We start from the raw sequence: 533 nt of genomic DNA on the forward strand, positions 1-533 counted from the left end.
TCTCTGTATTTCCTGAATTTGAATGTTGGCCTGTCTTGCTAGGTTGGGGAAGTTCTCCTGGATAATATCCTGAAGAGTGTTTTCTAACTTGGTTCCATTCTCCCCGTCACTTTCAGGTACACCAATCAAACGTAGGTTTGGTCTTTTCACATAGTCCCATATTTCTTGGAAGCTTTGTTTGTTCCTTTTCATTCTTTTTTCTTTAATCTTATCTTCATGCTTTATTTCATTAGGTTGATCTTCAGTCTCTGATATGCTTTCTTTTGCTTGATCGATTTGGCTATTGATACTTGTGTATGCTTCATGAAGTTCTTGTGCTGTGTTTTTCAGCTCCATCAGGTCATTTATGTTCTTCTCTAAACTGGTTATTCTAGTTAGCAGTTCCTGTAACCATTTATCAAGGTTCTTAGCTTCCTTGCATTGGGTTAGAACATGCTCCTTTAGCTCGGAGGAGTTTGTTATTACCCACCTTCTGAAGCCTACTTCTGTCAGTTCATCAAACTTGTTATCTGTTCAATTTTGTTCCCTTGCTG

This window comes from Colobus angolensis, unplaced genomic scaffold (genome assembly GCF_000951035.1).
Source record: "Colobus angolensis palliatus isolate OR3802 unplaced genomic scaffold, Cang.pa_1.0 Scaffold7, whole genome shotgun sequence".
NCBI classification, from domain to species: domain Eukaryota; kingdom Metazoa; phylum Chordata; class Mammalia; order Primates; family Cercopithecidae; genus Colobus; species Colobus angolensis.